The 23,040-nt window shown below is 36.0% G+C and overlaps 1 long non-coding RNA gene across 4 annotated transcripts in view; it reads right to left on the reverse strand.

The window, feature by feature from the left end:
- Positions 1-5,810: 5,810 nt before the first annotated feature.
- LOC141424113 (uncharacterized) overlaps positions 5,811-23,040 on the reverse strand; it is a 365,978-nt gene continuing 348,748 nt past the window's right edge. For 3 of the 4 annotated variants that reach the window (XR_012448977.1, XR_012448980.1, XR_012448979.1), the window contains one exon: positions 18,940-20,774. This is a non-coding gene — a long non-coding RNA (uncharacterized lncRNA). Of the gene's footprint in view, positions 7,682-12,236; positions 12,271-18,939; positions 20,775-23,040 lie in introns of those variants that run through there. The other variant, XR_012448978.1, reaches the window with a different exon arrangement.

The raw sequence follows: 23,040 nt of genomic DNA on the forward strand, positions 1-23,040 counted from the left end.
AATCCAGGTTCTCTTCATATGGCTGTGGTCTGATTGGTCAGTACCTCTGGCCATTATCTCAGGATAGGCAATGTGTGTGGGGCTTTTTGGTGTCAAGTTCACTGTTGCTTAGGGGACAGTTTGGTCCTTTGTCTTAAAATGTTCATCAACCAGGCCTGTTGTTCCCAGGAGTCAAAATGACTATAGGGTAGAAAGAGGCAGAAAAATTCAGAAGGAATAAACAAGCTAGAGACAGAAGCAAATGAAATTAGCTAGATCCATGACATGGTCATCCTTCACAGATGCTACAGATATTAAAAGAGCAATGTGGAATTTTTGAACATGTATATGCCAATAAGTTTAACAATTTAGATAAAATTGGCCAATTTCTAGAATACAAGTTAGCAAAGTTGAATCATGAGTAAACAAATAACTAGTTAAAACTGTCTCCTCACACTCACCTCTAATCTCTACCCCTCAAAAAAAACAACCTGATATGGATGACTTTACTGATAAATTTTACCAAATACTTAAAGAAGAAATAATACCACTTCTGGACAAATTCTTAGAGAAAAGCTAAGAAAAATACTTCCAGTTTATGCTATGAATCCAGCATTTTCAATATACCTTGATTCATAGATATCTATCCAGACTTCTTTAAAAATATTTATGGAAGCTTTGATCTTAATACCAAAAATTAGAAGCAAACCATCTATCCTTTGACAAATGAGTAGAGAAAAAGTTATAGAAGATTTATACAATAGATTATTACTAAGCAATAAATACAAGTTATATATTTATGGACAACACATGGGTGAATCTCAAATTATATTGAATGAAAGAAGTCGGGGAAAAAGAAGTTCATATTGCAGGCTTTCATTTATATAAAATTCCATGAAATCAAACTCATATATAGTGACAAAACACATATGAGCGGATGGCTGGAGAAAATTGGGAAACAGGAAAGGAAAGGAGGGGAAGATTACAAAATGTAACATGAAAACTCCGGGGGATGGTAGACATGACCTCAAAGCTTATTTGATAGCCAGTGAGAGGTTGTTGGTTGCAGGTACAATTTATCTCAAGAAATTTGTTGAAAGAATATGTATTATGTTGTCAGAATGTCTTCTTTGATGCCACACCTAATGGTTACAGCTATCCTTTGTTTTAATTGACAAATCAGTAGCACTCAATAGATATAACTATTCTCTCCTCCATGAAAGTCTTACTTCCATGTGCAACTCTCCTACCTTTCCTGTTTTTTCTGATGCCTTTTCCCAGACATTTTGGACAGTTGCTTTATCTCTGCTTAAATTATCTTGGCTCAGCCTTCTATCTTGGATCTCTCTTTGCAAATAATCTTATTAACTTAGTGGCTTAAACTTTCTTCTTAAAGCTAACTACACCCTAATCATACCCATAGGCTTGATTCCTTTGAAATACTCCTGATGCAGATATTTCTAATTACATATTGATACTAGATTTCTTAAAGTTATCTTCAAAACAGAGCCATCAATTTTATCCCTGACCTGTTCTCCCCACAGTTTTTACCATTTCTATAATTGCATCATCACCCACCCTTTCTGCTTAAAGATTTATTGTTCTTGATTCTGTCCTTTACTGCCTAGCTACTATCCAGTCCAACAGAAAACATTATTGGCTCCTTCTTCAGTGTACAATATTTTTATTTTGCTTTGCTTTGTTTTGAAAATTATGCTGCCCGGTCCATTCTGGAACGTCTCATGGGCTCAAGTGATTGTCTGATCTCAGCCTCCTGAGTGCTGGAAATACAGGAAAGTCCTGCTCTTCAACATGTAAGCAAATCCAGTAATTTCTCATCTTTTTTTTTTTTTTAAAAACACTGCTCCCTTGTCTCAGGCATTATCACTTCTTACAGGAACTACTGCAAAGGTTCTCTTACTCTATATAATTAATTTGTCACACAGCAGTTATATTTTATCTCTAGTCTACTTAAAAGCCACCTGTTATTTCCCATTACTCTTTAATAAATCTCAACTTCTTAGGGTCTGAAAGGCTGCATCTTATTCTAACTTCATCTCCTCTCCTCCTCTCGCCTGGTATCCAGGCACTCTGGCTTACCTTCTGTGCCTTAACAACACCATGTTTGGTAAAAGCTAGACAGAAGCCAAAATGTTTGGGTCTGAATCTTGTTTTGTTTTGTGTGTGTGTGTGTGTAGTTCAATGGAACTACAATGTAGTCTTCCTATTTAGTTGCTTTAGAGTTTCTTCTCTGATTTTTTTCCAATTTAAGAAAAATCACTTTAAGAGTCTGAGATATGCAGTTTTTGAAGCATAATTGATGGTGAATACAGTTATGCCAACTTAACAACAGCCAAGAAACATAAGCTATGCTTGGCTAAATATGTGTAAGCAGAAAGAGTAGTGCTATGCTAACTTGCATTGCCGAGCTTAGGGCAGAAATAAATTCAGCATTCAAAGCTTTCCAGTAAGCAATTAGCTCTATACTGCTCCAAGCAGAATCAGCCACTTTTTCATCTAGACTTCCATAAAACTTGGTAATTGACCTCTTTAAGCCATTCACATATTAAGTAAATAGAAAGTATATATTTAAATGTCTCTCTGGCCATCCAGACTATGAGTTACTAAAGAACGGGGACCTTGTATTCTACAGAGTAAAGAACATCTTTTTACTCAACTATGAACTACCTCTTAAATCAACAAATAAAACTTATATGTAAGTATGTATCATGTGCAACGTGCTGCTTTGAAGTATGTGTACACTGTGGAATGGCTAAGTAGAGCTAATTAACTTGGAATACATCATATATCATGTGGTGAGAAAACTTAAAATCTGCTCTCTTAGCAGTGTTCAAGAATATAATGCATTGTTATTAAGTATAGTCACCATGCTCTTGATCTAATCTCTCTTGCCTAACTAAAATTTTGTATTCTTTTGCCAACAACTTCACAAACTTCCCTCCTCCCGGGTCCTGGTAAGCACCATTGTACTCTTTATTTATTATATGGTGTGTGAAATAGGCCAATTTTTAAAAGAAAATATGTATGACTGGACAGGAGTAGATATAGTAGTCTATTCTCTGGTCTCAGAATTTTACTCAAGATATCTAAAAAGTACAACTTCTTAGACTAGATATTTTGGAAATTGTTTTGGTAGCATGTCACAGGGACTCAAAATCTATATAACTACACATTCTTCTTAAATATCTAAATTCCTCTTCCGTAGCCTACTCTGAAACTAATTAGTAGAATAGTTATTCTGAAATACGAATTTTGTCAGGTTTACTGCTGCTATTATTAGTCTTTGTGCCTTTTACATGTGAACTCTGTCCACAGGGATTTCAGCCACTTTGCTCTCTTTACCATCAGTCTTCTTCACATGATAGACCATCACTTTCTTCCAAGAGCTTGTCGTCATCTATAGGATCATAATTTTTTATTATGAGGTTGATGTAAAGTTTGTGGTTGCAATTTCCAGTCAACCCAACTCCAAGGGGCTTACCCAATAAGAGAATTCACGCTCTCACATAACCAGAAATCTAGAGTAGGAGAGCACTGGGAGTTAATGAACACTGTGGTTGGATATTTTCATTGAAGAGCCACAGACCTTCGATTCTGTCCAGCCTGTCATTGTCAACCAATCTGCTTAGCTATGCTCCCTCATGGTCCTAGACAATTGCTAAATTTTAATGTACTACATGCTAACATGTCAAAGGTAAGTTTCAAAAGAGAGGCTGTTCTAAAGTCTCTTTGTGAAACTTTATAAAATGCAAGTTAGATTCCCAGAGCTTTCTGATAGACTTCCTGCCCTCACTGTACTTGTCTGGTCCGTACCCCATTTCTCATCAACATCCAACTAAACAAAACGCACTCTGTAAGTCTGTAGTGGGACCTGTCCCCTCTCCACATGCGACTGCAGCTTGAAATGTAGCATTTGTGTACACTTGGCTTAAAGATTCCATGGAACTTTTAGCCATATGGTAACCAACACTGGTTATGAAACTTCAAGCACAAAGAGCGAACTTCAATGTTAGCAAATGAAAAAGTTACTTGCAAGTTGAAGGGATTTCAGAAAGGAATGCAGGCTATGAAAAGTGAATCTAACTGCATTAAAAATGTATGAAACAAATTCACCAAAGGAGTGAATATAAAGAGAAGAGTGAATAAGTGTCATAAGCATTTATAGAGTGAATAAACATTGTACTGGAGTTGATAAAATGATCTCATGTGGAGTTTGACATTAACAAGTCTGATACTGCAATTCATGGATATCATGAACAGTTAAGTAAGTAGAAGCAAACTGTGAAAAACAGGTTCCTCAATGGTGGAATGAAAATTTATAGATAAGTCAAAGGAAAAGGCTGGTTTGACTTAATAATGAATTACAGTTGGGAACAGCAATGTGAACTCATGCTTAACTTATTGTCAACATAGATGGATATATGAAGCAATATTCACGGATGTCTGTATGTGGGTTATTAGATGCCTGCATTTCCTTCTTTGTCAGATGAGTGGGCCAAAATCAATTCCACCAAGAAATAATGAGCAGAGTTGGTGGCTAGCTCTTATTTTCTAATATAATTCTCCAATTTAAAAAAAAGAACTGAGGTTCCTTGTATAAATATCATCTTAAGATTTGGGCAGAAAATATAGAAGATGAACTGAAAATCTCTTATTGTGCCAGAAAGTAAGAAGATGTTGAGACACACATGTGTGTGCATTCATACATGCATGGATGTGCCCATGCACACAACTAATGGTCATATCAAAGAGGTGCAGGAGTCAATTAAAAGAGCTTCCAATAGCCCAACCCGGAAATACTTAGGCAAAGGAAAATATATTATTAGGTTATAGCTCAAATTGTAAAATAAATATTGGTAAGTCGATACTGGCTAAAACGAATGATTCAATAATGAATGGAGAGAGAAAAGACAAATTTCCTGTGCAGAAGAATTCTGAGCAGTTAATATAGATAATCTGCCCTCAAGGATTAGGAACTAATTTCTCACTCCTGGGCTACATATGGTACTTTCTTCGAAAGAATACAATATAAAAAATGGAGGGAAGAGAGCAAAATTATAGTGGAAAAGCCTGACAAATGTTATCTCAGCCAGGTGATTAAGATCAATATCCCCAGTGAAATATCATGCTGATAATATGTACTCTTAACCTGATATAGTGAAAATGGCACTTGGTGTCCTCTCCAAACCCATAACTCTAGTCAAATAATGAGAAAAACACAATTCTGATAAAGAAACATTCCCAAAGTATCTCCCAGACCTCCTTTAAACTATCAAGGGCATCAGTAATAACGGAAGTCTGAGAGTCTCATAGCCTAGATGGGCCTATGAAGCCCGACTGACAAATGAAGTGTGGTATCCCAGATCAGAGTCCGGATCAGAAAAAATGACATTAGGTAAAACTAAGGAAATCAGAATAAAATATAGACTTTTGTTAATAACAATATTGGTGAATTAATTGTCTGAAATGATGCTAAAGAAACAATAATTGGGGGAGATGGGTACAGGATGTATCAGAGCACTGTATATCCTAATTTTTCTGTAAATCTGCAACAATTACAAAAATACTTTTTAAAAAAACTCAGATATACAGTTTAAAATAAATCTAAAACTAAAATAAAATTTTTCAGAAAAAAATCTTGAAAGAAGTGCTTGTCCATAGACAAGCAAACACTTACAATACAGTAAATATGAAAGGACTCCTTCACGAGGCACACCATGGTACCACGTGGCGATGCACATTCCACAAGAACTTGTTAAGTGAGAAAGGTAAAATGCAAGGAAACAAAAAATCCATTGCCTTGGTTTATTAGGAAATCAAGTGTCCAAAATGTGGAATTTATAACATATAACATAGTAAAATATATGAAAGGAATAGAAAAAGAAAATGACAGTATACATTATGTTCTTACATTACATGTGAAGCAATATAACATTTTTATAGGTGGACTCTGGTAACTTTTAATGATGTAATCGTAAACTTCGGGTCAACTCAACATAGAAAAGCAAGCTACACAGTTAATCAGTAGTAGAGACACAAATGAATCAACCAAAACAGACAGACAAGAAAAGGAGAAATGTAAATTATAAATGGGAATAACAGCCAATAGTTAGAAGATGGTAAATTTAAGCCCAAACAGAGACTATAACATGATAAATAAATAGCCAAAAGTCTACTAAAAGGCAGGGATCGAAATATGTAATAAGAAAGCCAAATCTAACTATGAATCTATAAATGATAATAATTATCAAATAATTCTATTAGTGTACTGTACAGAGGAATGGCTTTTGTTATGACAAATCTTAGTTTCTCCTATTTTTCATGGCCTTGATATTTTTGAAATTTTAGTCATTTGATGGTCTCTCAAATTGGGTTAGCTTGCCATTTCCTCATGAATAGATTCACATTGCAAATGTTCATAAAGGATATACTGACATGATGTGCTCTTTTAAGCATTGCATTAGAAGACAAACAATATGTTTTACTCCCTTACTGTGTGTGCAGCCTGCATCCTCCGCTCTACCAGCTGAGCTGTCCAAGGGCGCGCTACTCCCTCACTTGTGATGTTAGGTAGAATGTACAGGTATTTTTCACCATAAAGTGAAAAATTAAATATTTAATAAGTGTCTTATGGGAAAATACTTTGAAACGATGTAACTCTACTACTTCTAATTAAATTTTACCCACTATTTTTAATACATATTGCTGATATTACCCAAAACAACTATTAGTGTGATGGTTATCAAATGGTGATTATTTTTTAAATTCATTAGTATTTCTACACATTTTAATATGAAATCTATATAAACCTGGTGAATCTTAAATGAATAAAATTGTTGGAAGATCTGTGATAATTAATTCATTTTCTAAGACACATCTTTTGATGTTGACTAAAAATTTTTAAACCATTTTTCACATTTACCTAATCAAGATTCACTATTTTGTCACAAAATAAAATTACAGTGTGACTAGAACTCATTTTATGTATAGCTTAAAGCCAATTATTCTATGCAATAGAATGGAATAAAATGAAAGATAAATCAATACACTCAAGCTTACTTCATTAGCTTCCTGCAGCATTTGCCAGTGTTCCATGTGACAGTTTAAATATTCTCTATAAAAATAGATGGAATGAACTTCCAGAAGACAATGTGATTAGAATTTTCATTTTTATACGAAATAAAAGCAAGTATCTGATGTTGCTCACATAAAGGACTTTGCCTACTTAATGTGTGTGCTTTTTTTTATAAACAACTCGATGCTGAAGTAGTATCACTTTCAAGATAAAAAGAATCAAAAGAAAATGTATATCAAAACAGAAACAGAACTAAATTACAGTCAAAAACAGGGATAAGTTTAGGAAAACTGTATAAATGTTGTGCTTGATAAAAGAAATCTGACAATGCACCAATTTCCTCAAAGAATATCTTCCTGTAATACTGATATCAATTAAAGACAACTGGAACCCAATGGCCTCTGTATTGTTCCAATAGCTAGCTTATCAAAATGGAAGGCTAACACAATCTCGTCCAGTTAGGTGTCTTCTCTGGGTTGTTATAGTATCTCAGCATTTACAAAGGTAACAATCGCCTGGTCTTCTGAAGGCCTTCACTGGAAGGAAGAGTCAGGTGGAAAAACAGCTTTTCAGGCTGAAATTGTTTCTCTTCAAAGAATTTTGTACCTGTTGGCAGTGGAAACCAGTATTTTAACACTAGTATAATGGTATTTATTTGAGTTTTTACTTTCTCTTCTGGCCTATTTCAATTGACCTTTCATATTACTGACACAGATCATTCCAATATAAAAGTTTTAAAATGAAGCCTCAATGTTTTCCTACTACTGCAGATGGAAAAAACCATCTAGATTCTTTACTTTAGAATCCTGAGATCTTAATTAGGTGATTGAGTGTTTTCAGTGAGTCTGTATTCTCCACTTCTTACATCCAAGTTTTGTTATTTCTAATTACTATTCAGATTTATAATTCATAGATTATTCTTCACATCTAGAGTAATTAGTGATTAATAAATAAAGAATTCAAATTTTATTTTAAATAGAATCATAACTGATTGGGAGAAGGTGCTGTAATTTTTTGCGACTATACCATACTTGAATCTTCTAAGAACATTTAAAGAAGTCAGCATGGCTTGTTCTACCCTTGAAAGTTATTTATATTCATCCAATGTATTCATATTCTGTATCTCATTACTTAATTGCTATACATTTCTGTAATGTTAATAACACAGTTATGTTGCCCATACTTCTTCCTTTTTTTTTTTTTTGGCAGTACAGGTGTTTGAACTCAGGGCCTCACACTAGGTGTTCTATCACTTGAGTCATTCCATCAACATGTTGTCAATATTTCTATGAAATAAACCAGTAACTAGAGAAGGGAATATATTTATACTTTTGTATACAAAAAGCACTTTGAATTATGCTGAATAAACTAGAATAGAGGAAGGATATAGGTGGTAACAGTTATTACACGAGGTCATCTGACTACTTAAAAGTTAACTTTTAAGTCAATTATATGAAATAGGTATTGTTATCCCCAATTTAGAAAGTTGGGATCTGAAGCTTGTGGCAGGCATATAACTCTTCAAAGGTGATCAGTCAGTGGGAGGGACAGAAATTGCTTTGTTTCACCAGAAGCCATGCCTTTCCTTTACACGATGCTGCGTATAGACCTTTATGAAATAAATTTTGCTTTTTTACTTATTCCTTGTGTGTATTTCTTAACTTTTCTTTGGTTTTACACTAATTAAAGAAAAGTATAAAAAAAGAAAAGCAGAAATGTAGTATGTATCATGGTGCTTACTGATTCCTTATGAGAATCAGTATGGTTTCTGGTCAGAGCAAATGAAAGAAGGGTCTCACACTAATCCAAAATGCAAAATGGAGTTTCCACACTCAAATGTATGAAAATTGAAAATGACAAATGCTAGTAATTTCATATATAACAGGGCGTTAAACTTGGTAAAGGATAATGTAAACTAGGTAACTGGCAAACATACATGATTTTCTTAAGTGTTAAGTCAATTAAAATAAATTATAAATTAATCTTGATAGAAACTAAAAACTAAAATGCATTTACTCTGTGTGAGACATTTGTCACAAATCTTTATGAAAGAATGTGTTTCTTGCCTTGTCTCGATTTTTCATGAGAGAAGTCACTTTAGAAATCTATTTAAAAACCTTTATTCTATTTGAATGGATTAAAAGTTAAATTATACAATGAATCAAATTCCATTTAAATGGCAAAGTCTCTTCAAAGCATAGAAGATAAACTATTCTGAAGAAGATGCAGTGTTTTATAATTTTTTAAAAAAATTAAATGGAGCCAGGCACCGGTGGCTCACGCCTGTGATCCTAGTAACTCAGGAGGCAGACATCAGGAGGATTGCAGTTCCAAGCCAGTACAGGCAAATCGTTCCTGAGACCCTATCTTGAAAAACCCTTCACAAAAACAGAGCTGGTGGAGTGGCTTAAGGTGAAAAACCTGAATTTAAACCTCAGCACCACAAAAAAAAAAAAAAATGTGTTTGATTATATGTAAATAACTTTCTGATTTTAAAAAATACAAAGTCATAAACTGTCTTAAAATGTAAGACTTTTAAGACTTAAAAGTTGTATGCAAAATATAGTTTGGGAGGAAAGAGACACTTCAAAACTATTATGAGTTCCAATAATAAGTAGCATCTTACATACTGTATTTTTAAATTTTTATAAAATAGGAAGAGACAACTTGAGAAAATTATGAAACAAGAAAGTTCAAAGGATGAGAAGTCTTTTAAGAAGCTGGAAATAGAAAATAAATACAGCTCTTCTTTAAAAGAAATGAAAGGCTGTCAACACCTGCCAGAAAATGGGTTTTTAAAAAAATTTTTTAATATTTTATTTTTATTATTGTTACTCTGGAGTACATTGTGACATTTATAAAAGTTCTCACAATTTATCAAGTAAATTCTCCCCTCCATTATTCTGCTTTATCTCCCCCTGCCCTCATTCCTGGAATAGTTTCCACGGGTCTCATTTTTCCATTTTCATACATGAATACATAATATCTCCACCATATTCACCCTCCAACCCCTGTCCTTATATCCTCCCCTCCTCCCCCTGGTGCCAACCCCAGATAGGACCTGTTTTGCCTTCCTGTTCTTTTTTTATGCAAAAAAAAAGTGGTATTTTTGTTTGTTTAAGATAGCAATACAGGTGTTTCATTGTGACTGGAAATGTTTTAAAGGGTTTATGTTCCAAAGCATAACAAGGCCAGACAAAAGGCTGCTCACGTGTCAGTGCAGGGGAAATTCAGTCTGAAGTTTTGTTTGTCCATTGTGTGCATGTGCAAATGTAGCACGACTATTTAAAATTCCATTCCAACAGTTTATTTTATAAAATATTATTAACTTGCATGCTTAAACAAAGCTTATCAAAGATGGGGAAGACCTATGCATTTCAAGCCACAAAACATCGCTGAGGCAAACTGGGGAAGACTTAAATTTGAGAGTTGTACTGTGCTTCTAGACTGGTTGACTCAATAATGTTAAGACGTCGATTGTCCCAAACGGATCTTGAGAGTTAGTGCAATCCTAATCAACATCCAAGGAGACTTTTTAGTAGAAACTGACAAAATGACATTAAATTTTGTATAAAAAAATGAAACAATTTGTAAATTTTAAAAAGTGGAAAAGGGGAACAAAATTGGTGGATTTACACTACTTGATTTTAAGAATTATTTTTAAACAACAATACAGTGTGATATTGGCATGAAGACACACAAACAGAAAATAGAATTCAAAAAAGACTGACAAATCTATAACTGATTTCCAAAATTGCAAAGCAATTTAGTGAGAAAAGAGTCTTTTAAAAAATATTGGAACAATTAGATATTCACATTAAGAGATGGAGACATGGTTCAAGTGATAGAGTACCTACCTAACAGCACAAGACCCTGAGCTCAAACCCCAATACCCCCCAAACATACATGCACATCTGCATTACTTATACATATTAGTATTTGTAAGTGTATGTATGTACATACATCTACCATCATATACAATAATTAACCCAAAATGAACCGTTCCCTAAATATAAAAGCTTAAATTATAAAACTCCTGGAAGACAGCATAGACTGTTTGAGACTTTGGATTAGGTAAGCATTTCTTAAATATGGCAGCAAGAGTGTCCATTTTTTGTTTTGTTTGTGGAAACATATTGTTTGTAACCCATATTGGCTGAGAACTCATGATGAAGCCTAGGCTTGCCTTTAACTTGAGATCCTCCTGTCTCAGCCTCCTGAGTGCTGGGATTACAGGTGTAAACCACCATGCCCAGCTTAGCAAGATTTATTTTTTTAAATGATGATACTTTATCAAAATTAAAAACAACTACTTTTTGAAAGACACTATTAACAAAATGAAAAGATAACCCAGACTAGGAAAATATAGTCGTAAGTCACATATCTGAAAAAGTACTTATATACAGACTATATTAAAAAAAACCTCAAAATACAAACATAAAACAACCTAATAAAATAGACGAGTAATTTGACATATGCTTTACCAAAATAAATAGTCACAAACACCCACATGACAAGATGTTCAGCATCATTAGTCATCAGTGAAATGTAAATTAAAATCACATGGAGATACCACTGTACACCTTTGCTAAGGGCTATAAGGATTCAGATGACTGCCGACTGGGGATTAAGTTGGTACAAACATTTTGGGAAAGAGTTTGACATCTTTCCTTAGGTTAAACACATACCTGGCATAAATCCAAACATTGTATTTCTGAATATATAACTAAAAATAAATGAAAGAATATCTTCATGCAGAGACTTACACATGAATATTTATAATACACTTGTTTCTAGCACAAACTGTAAATGTCTCAAATGTGTGGAATCCACATTGTAGAAGTAAGAAGCCTTCTGGTTCTATGGCAATGAGGAGAGCCTTGTAGAAAATGCTCCTTTTTCAGTGGTTATGCTAGTTTGTCCACTTACTTTCCTTCTGCCTTCACAGGTAAGATAATGCATGAATGTTAAGCAAAACTTCTGTCTCCTACAAAATTCAAATTCTAATGCAAAATAGTAAAAAAGGTAAAGTTGACCTCTTGAAAGGCAGCAGTCCACCCCTGAGAACAGGAAGCAGCTTGTGAAGCGTGGCATGGGATGTCTATCCCACAAGACATGAACTTCACAAATATACCCGAACTGGCCAGCAAATTCCACTCACCTCCTAAGAATCATGACTGTAGCCTTCTTCTTCACTGAAAGTAAAGAAAAAATGAAAGTACCTTTTATGAATAGATTTCTAAAGAGTGGCTAGAGCACCAAGACAGGTAATCTGCAGAATTCAGTCTCCACTTCCCCCCAGGAAGTTTATTTTAAAAGATAAGATTCACTTTTTAATAAAGTATATGCAGCATTGATTTGCACTGTTAACATACTTTCATTCTAATCACTGTAAACATTATGTATTAGTCGAGGTGCAAACATAGAATTTTCATTGCAACAATAAAATCCTCCCTCAGGCAATACAGTTCAGAAACACACACAGTTACAGAAAGCTCATTCTTCTCTTTCTTATTGATTGAATTTCTTTTCTAAGCAAGTCAGCCATTCCCTGAAGTAAAAAAAGCAAGATAAATTTATAAACTGAGCATGGCATTATAGAGATAAAACAAATAGCAGGAAAACATGTAACTACAGCAGTGTGTCCTGACCTTTTCCAGATAAGAGCACACAAAGGAAAAGATAATATTTATAAGGCACACTGCAATAAGTTGAGAAATATTAGGGCTAAGGGGAGTTCTATAAATTCCAGCCTCCTCAGACCCTACCAGACCATATCAAGAGCTGCAGGGATCAAAATATCAGCCATCTCCATCACTTCCTTGTAGCACAGAAACTGTGTGTTCTGACTCTGGGAAGCTCTGTGCTAGAAGACTTTTGTGTTCATCCAGTGCAAGGAAATTGATTCTGAAAGAATACTGAATGTTCCATAAGCAACATTTTAGAATAAGTAGATTTGTTTTTTCAAGTGTTCCCCAATAGTGTGATCCATATGGTAGCATTGCTTCCAAGGGATGTCATATACACAAAGAATTATATTCCTAGAAATGTACTATGTGTACAAAAATGCTCTAATTTAACGTTACATTTTTCCTATCACATGTGTAATGTGTTGTAACCATGGTTAAGTCCTGTAATAAATTAGTATAATTACCACAGCAATTTTAATCTAGGTATTTTGTATAAAAAAACTGCTATCACTGTATATCTTTTATAAAATGGTTAAAAAATAGTGCAAATACTGTGCACACATGTATGTAAATGGAAAAATAATACCTGTTGAAACTGTTCCAGGAATGGGAGGGGAGATAAATGAGAATGATGGAGGGTATGAATTCAACTATGATATATTTGATACATTGTAAGAACATTTGCAAATGCCACAATGTACCCCCAGCCAGCACAACAAAAAAAAGAAAGAAAAAAATCAAATAAGATACCAGGCTCAAGTGGTAGAGCACCTGCCTAACAAGATACCATGTAACTAATATCATGAAATCAGATATAATTTGAAAGTACCTATATAATTCCTTTTATTTTTAATATTAGAAGTTGGAAAGGTGCTCTGCTTTGGAACACAAAGAGTAAGTGACCAGATTTTTTATCTGAAACAATGAAAGGAAATGGTGTGTGTGTTTTCTTTTTCTCCATGTATGTAGGTTTTTCAAGATATAGGCCCTGAGGCTGGGTGCCAGTGGCTTATGTGTGTAATCCTAGCCACTCTGGAGGCCAGCCCAGGTAAATAGTTCATGAAACCCCATCTAAAAACCCAACACAATAAAGGGCTCAAGTGGTAGAGGCCCTAGGTTCAAACCCCAGGATGGCCAAAAAAAAAAGATATAGCAGCTCAGCAGAGATCCAGAGAAATAAGTAATAGAGAAATCCCATGTTCTCACTGCAGTATCATCAAGAGGAACACAGGCAGAGCCCCATAATCTCCCTCAGTTGAACAGGTGGATCTGGAAGACTAGAGAGACCAAGGTAGCTAAAGTCACTGGGCCAAGTACCAAAAAGGATAGGGCTGCAGTATAAAGTACTCTAGAAATCTAGAAAAGTACCCAGGAGAAAACTATTGAAGTATTATAAGTACAGTTCACCTAGTCAATATGGAAGAACTCATGATTCAAAGGTTATCAAGTAGAGCACTCAGTAGTGTTTTGTCTTAGACTGGGGTAAAGTTATCTCTAGATAAAATATTGCCTTGTCTCTACCTAGCAAAAATTAAAATCAAGACTCCAAATAACCCAACTATTTTTTAACTGCATCTGCAATAAAACCCTAACCCAGCTTTTAGCAACACTAACATGTCTGGCACCTAAGAAGGTAAACCCCACAAAGTCTGGCATCAAAATATGAAATTACCATTCATGCCAGGAAGCAGCAAAATAGGGATCATTTATGAGAAAAAAATTAAGCAAGCAAAACCAGCCCAATTTAAAACTCAACTTCATCAATCTTCTGCTCTTCAAAAACCACTTCTGCAAGCATGAAAAACACAATATAAACTAGAGAAAACATTTTCAAGTCATGTATCTGACATTAATACATTTTAAAAACTCTCAAAGCACTGTTTATTATGCTAAAAATTTTAAATGGGCAACACATTTAACCATGTCCTCACCAAAGTAAATAGCAAATCACAAACAGCCATAGAAGCAGATGCTCAATGTCATTAGTAATTAGGAGAATGTCAGTTAAAGCCATAATGAGGTGACAATATGTATTTTTTTAGAATGACTGATATGTTAAAAAAAAAACCTGACCATACCAAATGTTAGTTTTTTGTTGCTGAAACAAATACCTGAGAAAAACTACTTAAAGAAGGAAAGACTTATTTTGCTACATGGTTTCAAGAGGTCTCAGTACAAAACTAATATACACTTAGGTATTTATCTGTAATCATAACAGGAGTTTTGTTTTCTGATCTGACATCTGAGTGGCTTCTAGCTGAGACAAGAAAGCAACAGAAGTGTCAACACCTGCGTGAAAGGATGAGCTGCTGCTGGATTCATGATATGAAAGTGGTGAAAGGTAGCAAGTGGAACCTAGTTGGGGGAAGGAGGTCACTTGGGGTGTGTCATTGTCTCCCTAATCCCTTCTTATATTCCTTTTTCTCTGCTTCCTATCTGCGATGGTGTGAACTGGGCTGTCTGGCAATGCCCTCCCCACCATGATGGACTGACACTTCTGAAACTGTGAGTCAAAACAAAATAAATAATCCACCCCTTTAAGTTTTCTCAGGTATTTTGGTCACAGTGACACAAAAAAAATTAACACACCTAGCTAACCAGTGTCATCGAAGCAAAAATAAACTTCAATAATCAATAATTATTATATCAAGCCTTCCTGCATGAATGACAATTCTGTCACATTCAAAATAATTATACCATGTATTTATCATCATAATTAAATGAAACAAGTAGCCTTTCAAAGATAAATTGCATTTTAATATTTAATTTTTGCTTTTTATATGGGGAATACATTGAAACTCAGTATCTAAAATGCTTATAAATGCAAAAAAAAAAATCCATAGGCCATTATTGAGTCTATGGACATAATTACCAATGGAGGAAAGGATCAATCTTATTTGAGGAAGGAAAAAAAATAAAACAAAAGTGAAAAAAACAAATTATTCCTGAAAAATATGGTAAAAGAAGCATTTGATACACACACACACACACACACACACACACACTATTTAAAACCACAACATACATATTCAAAACCATCAAGTTTATGTTTCTTTTAATTTGATTTAGGTTGTATATTAAACCTAAAATTACTAATGCTATAAAAGCATTCTAATAAAATAATTATGTGAACATTGTAAATTTAAAACTTTTATGTCCTTAAATAACCAACAGGGTATTTCACTTGCCTACATTTTCTGTGAAAGGTAGATAGAGGTATGCATTTCAACAGTGATCCAATGACAGAAGTTACAATTATGTAAGACTCATTTTCTGTGTACTAACATACCATTCTGTCACCTGGTATGGAGAGTACTCTACTAGATAGTAAATGATTATTACATAAATTGCTAAGTTATTGATTGTGTTTAAGAGTTTTTCAATATGCATTCATGTTGATGCACTCCTAGACACATGAACATATATCTGTAACTGGCCCTGCAGACCATCCAGAAAAATCCATGTAGGGTACTGAACTGGGCACTGTGGACAGCACTCCAGAGCCACAGTGGGATTCTACTTGACCAGAGAGAAGGGAGCCCATATGTCTACAGTTCTTTCTGAATAACCCAGGGAAGAATCTAAGGGAAGAACAAGTCCATTTTGGATTGTTTGAGGTTTCTCGGTTGAGATTAGGTTATGTGGAATAAATTAGGGTTTGAGTACCCATGTGCTGGGAGCAGTTGGCAATTGAGTATCTGTAGGAATAGATGGGTAAAGAAAAGAAGGTCTGGTAGCATCTGGGATAATAAGATAGCAATCACTCAAAAAGGGCATCCTTTTGGCTTCTCTAGCTGCAATACAACTTGCCTTCAGGAAAAACAGTTTCCTGCTAATGAATCTGGCTGTGTCTGTGTCTGTGCTCTTAGCCTATTTTTACTGCTGCTTTCCTCTTTTACAGTCCGACTTTGTTTTTTCTGTCTTTCAATCCAGAGAGATTTTTATTTTTCAACATGGTATGGATGGTTTATAAGCATCCCAAGCTTATAAACCCAGCACCTGTCAGTTTCTTCCTAGATAATGTCTCTTTAATGTTAAGTTTTCATAAAGGAATACTTTAAAATCTTTTCTACCTTTTATTGTTGTTTTTGCTTGGTTTTGAGTGGACAGTGAGTTAAGAATACTATTCTTCGCTGAAGTGAAAAAATTATTCTCAGTTAGAACAAGTGTATGAAGTAGAATCATAGTAAATATTTACTCACCATGAAATGACTTTGATAGAAGGTAACATGCCATGATCATTTACCAACAAAGGTTAAAAATCCTAAACTGTAGAATGCAAAACCTATCTATTATTCAATGTGCATGTGTAATTTTTTTTTGTACTGCTGGGGATTGAATCCAGGGCTGTGTGCACACTAGGCAAGTGCCTTACTGCTGAGCTACATCCTCAGCCTATGCCTGGGCTCATTCTACCTAATCCTCCCTAGTGCTGGGATTACAAGTGAGAGCCACCACCCCTGGCTATAATTTCTGATAAACACATAAGATTATGTCTATAAACAAAAAAATATTAGTTTGGAAAATAAATTTTAAAATTAATCAGTTATTTTTATATGATCTGTATTTTCTCATGTTGCATTGCCTAAGAAGATCCTTCTCACTCAAAAATAAAATTTTAAACAGAAGTACATATCAAAAGTTATCTGTTATGGAGGATTCAAGAAGATAGATGCAGATTACTTTTTAAGATTTTCATGCATCATAAAAATAGACAATAGAATGTGGCTTTATACAGCACAGTTTAGTGACAAAGCTATTCAACACTGTGATGCTAACTCTGGCACAACAACAATTTAATTGAAATAGCATCTTTAAAACTAATGGGAAATAGTGAATGTTTGTAAAGAAATGAATAATTTTAAATCAGATAAAATAACTACATATCCTTAAAAATACTACACTACTTCGAGTTATTGCAACCACTTCCTTCCTTTTAAACTCATGAGAGTCATTTTCTGGTACATGCATGAAATAATATTTTTCTAAATTTAATACAAACTTCTTTGAACTGACATCTTGTTTCTGGGAAATGCTGTGGTTGTTACATATATTTGGCACAAAAACAACTACTGTGAGTGCGTTTTCAAGTAATAAACATCAAAAGGTATATAGTTATGACACAGTATGAATGCTCATTCACACAGAATTAGAACAGCAGTAGTAACAAGCAAAACAGTCCTATGGCTTAAATTAAGTTAAGGCCACAGGGAAGATACTTAGTGAGAAAAAATTGGGGGCAATGTATTCAGAAAAACAGAAGTCTCCTCCTTCCCCTCTAAAAACTCAGTCAATCTCTGGAACAGCCCTACACACACAAAAGAGAAGGCATGACCAACAGAAAGGTAGATGAGGAGAGAGAGCTACAGAAATGTTTCCTTAGCTACATATTACCAGCACTAACACGCATAGCTCCAGCAGTAAGGCTTGTTGCAATTCCATCACTGTATAAATGTTTCAAGCACAGGTCCAAAATAATTTTATGTATAATACTTTTATGATTTTATTAGCATATTGTAGTTGCACAGTGGGATGGACACATTGTGATATTTACATATGTGCTTATAATGTCTCTTAGTTAGATTTACCCCTCCATCATTCTCCCTCTTTCCTTCTCCCTGCTTCTTAGAACAATTTCAACAGGTTTCATTCTTCTATTTTCATATATGGATACAAAATGCATTCACCATATTCACCTCATTCCCCCTGTCCTTGTGCCCACCCTCCTCCCACTGGTGCCCACCCTCCTCCCACTGGTGCCCACCCCTGGAAAAGACCTATTTTACCCTCCTGCCCTTCATTTTTTTAAAGTGCATATTGATAGTCCAAGGGAGTTTCACCTTGGTACCTCAGGCCTGTGTATCCAGTGCTTTAATCAAACGAACTCCTCCACCCCCATCATTTACTCATTCTCTATCACCATGCTCCCCTAACATCCAACAGCTTACAGCACAGTGCATTACATCCATATACAGATGGGTTGTTGCAATGGTTTTCATTCTCTAATATTTAATTCACCTATCTCTCTCCTGGCATCCCCTCAGACAGCCCACTAATACAATTTTGTTCTCTTGTTATGTGGTGGTTTGAAGTGTTGCAGGCTGGTGTCGAGGGTCCTTGCCTTCACAGGCCAGGGATCTGGCTTGTGAGGCACTGAATAATGAGCCAAAGCCAGCATATAAAGTGGGATTTATTAGAGAGAAAGGAAAGGCTACAGCTGAGTTACTGCAGTGGAGCCCGGAGGCTGGTGGCTCGCTGCACAGGTGAAGGCTGGGGCTTTTATGGACGTTTTAACTCTGGGTTAGGTGGGTTTTTCTCATTGGCCATGGATTTACAGGCTTTCTCAGGTGAACTGGTTCGGTTTGCACCTTTATTGGGGGAGGGGAAACAATCTTGAGAGCATTTTGCTCAGCAGCCCAAGGCCTATCAGACCCTGTATCTTTCTTTAGGATGTAGACATGCAGTTTACAACTCCCTGTCAGGGTGCAGGAATGCAGGCCTCTAACTCCTCAGGATGCAGGAATGATATGGTTCTCCATGGGGAGGAGGGGGATACTCACTCATCTGCCTTAGGTCTCCAAGACCCAACACTCTCACTCTGTGTGTGTGTGTGTGTGTGTGTGACCATATATGTATGTATATATACGTTTAACTTATAGGTCTTTTTGGCAATAATGGCGCTGATAGGTTTCAGTTCTTACTGCACCCTTAAGCTTCTGTTTTCCAGGGTCATGGTCCTGCCTCAAGTCTAGCTTGAATCCTTCTGCTCCAACCTCCAATCAGCAAGAACCATAAGATCCTAACCAATCAGATCATGCCGAGCCTCACTGAGGGGTATTTAAGCCCCTGCCCTTCCTGCTTCTCTCTCTCTTGGCTCTCTCCCTCTGCCACCCGGCAATAAAGAATCTCTTGGCCAGATCACTCCTCTCCACGTGGTCACTTTTGGGGCCTACATCTGCCTTCCATATTTGAGGGAAAACATGCAACTTTTGACTTTTTGAGCCTGGCTCACTTCACTTAACATTGTGTTCTCCAGTTCCATCCATTTACCTGCAAACAACATAATTTCATTCTTCTTTATGGCTGAATAAAACTCCATTGTATATATATGCCACATTTTCTTAATCCATTCATCAGTTATGGGGCATCTGGGTGTTTCCAGAGCTTGCCTATTGTGAATACTGCTGCAATAAACATGGGCATGCAGGTGGTTTTATTGTATCCTGGAAAACATTCTTTCAGATATATGCCTGGGAACAGTATGGCTGGACCGTATGGTAGTTCTAGTTTCGTTTTTTTGAGGGACCTCCATATTGCTTTCCAACTTACATTCCCACCAACAGTGTAGAAGGGTTCCTTTTCCCCACATCCCCATCAGCAATTGTTGTTGTGTTATTGATGATAGCCATTTTGACAGGGGTGAGGTGGAATCTCAATGTCTTTTTCATTTGCATTTCCTTTATGGCCAAGAATGTTGAGCATTTCTTCTTATGTTTATTTGTGATTTGTACTTCTTTGGGGAATCGTCTGTTCAGTTCATTTACCCATTTATTCAGTGGGCTGTTGATTCTTGGAGAGATTAGTCTTTTGAGATCCTTGTATATTCTGGTTATTAATTTCTTGTCAGATGTACAGCTGGCTAAAATTTTCTTCCATTTTGTAGGCTGCCTCTTCAGTCTGGTGACTGTTTCTTTTGCTGTGCAGAAGCTTTTTAGTTTCATGCAGTTGCATCAATCAATCCTTTTTCTTAGGTGCTGACTATTCAAATTCTATTCATGAGGTTATTTTCTATGTCTGTGTGGTCCAGGGTGTTCCTTATTTTTTCCTGGATTAACTTCACTGCTTCAGATCCTACACTAATATCTTTTAATTCACTTTGAATTGATGCTGGTACAAGGTGAGAGACTGGGATCTAGTATCAGTCTTCTGCAAGTGGGAATCCAGTCTTCCCAGCACCATTTGGGAGCAATTTTCTTATATTGACAAACTAGCTCTGCTGGAATCCACTGCTGCAATGAAAAGAAAAGGAAGTCAAACTCTACAAAGAATGTGGGGAATTCTAAGAATTTCTAAAGCCCTAGAGAGTAGAAATCTGATGGAATATAGTTTTTTAAACATATTTTATGTCAGTTTAACTAAAAAATTCTTTTCCAGCTTTACATCTCAGTTACTTCCTAACAAATATTTTAAATAAAATACTGTAGAAGAAATGGATGTCTATGGGAAGAAAATTAGCAAGGCCACATTACACCACCTGGAGGTCAACAAATATGATTACCTTTGCTTCCCTATCTTTAAAAGCATCAAGTTTCCAATGTTTAAAAAAATCTTTTGTGATGCTCCAGCTTATGTTTTAATGCATTGGAAGCTCAGTTCTACATCTGTTTAGTGAAAGGTGTGGCTTTTTGTAATTACAAAATTGTGCACTGGGAATATATGTGACTGACATTGCAGATGCCACATCCCTGGTGAAAGAAAACCTAGATCTCAAAACCTTTTAAATATTGATTGCAGACTACTACAGCTTTTCCTTCCATGGAATAAGAAACCATTCCACTCACGGTTTCCAAAGTAAGAGTACAAGTACAGTACAGCAGAGGAGGGCATAAGATGGAGTGCGTGAGAGTTAATTCAAATGATTCACAGCTCCTCTGTCCATGACCATTATCTTTACACTACCAAAAGTGGCAGTGGGGGGAGGGGTTGAACTCCTTATATTAGTGCATTCTGCTGCTCTTCCACAAACCGGGAAACCCACACACACATCCCATGCAAACGTTTAGTCAAACCAGGCATGAAGCAATAAAAAGCAACTGTCAGTTCTTCTTACCCTAGAGTCAACCTGCTTTCAATCTGTTAAAAAAGTGTATTTCTTTCCTAACAAACTTTATTAAGACTTTCTTTCATTTTTTTTTTTTTTAAAGTGTAACTATCTAAGTCACTGTAGGCGCCATTGTCGCTCTTGGTAGCCACACACTTTGGCAACACATACTTGAGGATGGAGAAGAAATTCAGCCTTCAATTTTCCTGAAGATTTAGCATACGAAAGTTAGAGCTCAACATTTTAATCTCAGAGAGATGTGTGTGTGTGTGTGTGTGTGTGTGTGAGAGAGAGAGAGAGAGAGAGAGTTTCCTTCCAATAAATCAGCGAGTGAATGCAAATATACTTCCAAAGTTATGCATAAAATATTTGCTGTCACTGTTGGACAAGACAAACTCTGTTGGTGTTGAAAACATTTACATTAGCAATATGTACTTTCCATATTCAGTACTGGCTCTGGGATAAATCAACTGTACAAATAACCACAACTAAAACAGGAGATAAGGTCTTCCATGGTAAGTGCAAGGAAAGCAATGCCAAGATCATAAAGAATGGCTTCATGAGTCATGAGTGATGATTCACACCTGTAATCCCAGCTACTTGGGCAGTGGAGATTAGTGGATTGAGGCTGAAGTGTGCCCAGGTAAAAAGTTAGTGAGACCTCCATTTCAACAAATAAACTGAGTATGGTGGCAGAAACCTGTAATCACAGCTCTGCAGAAAGTCCTAAATAGAAGGATTGTGGTCTGAGACTAGCTAATGCCAAAGGATGGGGTGTGGCTCAAGTGGTCAAGTGAGCTCTTGCCTGCAAGCGTGAGGCTCTTAGTTCCAAACCCTGGAACTGGGGAGAAATGGCTTCTGAATAATTGTCCTTGGATATTTTAATCCACACAATTACCTTAGAAGATGATAGAAGGGAGGTGACTATTAATCCCACTTTCAAAAGAGGGCAACAGAGCTCAGGGCATCCAGGTAAGGTGGGTGGAAGCATTTTTCTAACCTAAGCCATCAAGTACAAACGCAAAGGAAATTCAGTACTCAACTTCCTAGTAATGCCTCCTGTTTCTAACCAGCTGGTTGACAAATACTACAATTATTTTGAATTCTCCTATGGTCAGTGTAAGGTACTGCCGAAAAAAGACCACGCCACAAGCCACATGTGGAAAGGAAAGGTTTATTGGCCCAGACCGCAGGGCCATCACTCTTTTCGGGTTCAGAGTGAGGCAGCTTGGCTGAAAGTGGGTAGTGGGCTTTATAAGAGGGGCAGAGCCATGGGGGCGGGAAAGAGTCTCTGGTCTCTAATTATCTGCGATCACCAGATGGAACAGGTTGACATGCCTGGCTAGTTGAGTAACTGGAAGTTCCTGAGTTGTTTTGCAAGCCTAGAGACAATCATGCAGGGAGAAACAAGCAGTCATAAATCAGGGGGTCTGGTTTTAAGGTGCTAGCCTCGG

This window comes from Castor canadensis, chromosome 6, assembly GCF_047511655.1.
Source record: "Castor canadensis chromosome 6, mCasCan1.hap1v2, whole genome shotgun sequence".
NCBI lineage: Eukaryota > Metazoa > Chordata > Mammalia > Rodentia > Castoridae > Castor > Castor canadensis.